Genomic DNA, 321 nt, shown 5'->3' with positions numbered 1-321 from the left:
TCTTTTTGGGCACATCCCATCCCGTTTGCTGCTCAGTTTTCCCCCTGCTTGGAATATTTCCCTTTATCTTTTCAACTTGAGCCTGTTGAATCCATTCCTGGGACTCTCAGGCTGCTCCTCCCTTTGCACAACCCTGCTTCTCGCTGCATCCCACCACCCCTGGCCACCACATCTCATCGCCATCCAGGTTACATGTCACGAGTGGGTCAGTTCTCTTCACTACTACAGACAATCCCTGTAGGGGGAACTGGGGCAGGATGAGTGTGGAGGAGCAGAGTCAGTGACAGTGAAATGGCCACACAGCACGGGAGCCCACGCCGT

This window comes from Antrostomus carolinensis, unplaced genomic scaffold (assembly GCF_000700745.2).
Source record: "Antrostomus carolinensis isolate BGI_N321 unplaced genomic scaffold, ASM70074v2 scaffold21920, whole genome shotgun sequence".
Taxonomy (NCBI): Eukaryota; Metazoa; Chordata; class Aves; order Caprimulgiformes; family Caprimulgidae; genus Antrostomus; species Antrostomus carolinensis.
This window is presented reverse-complemented; position numbering follows the sequence as displayed.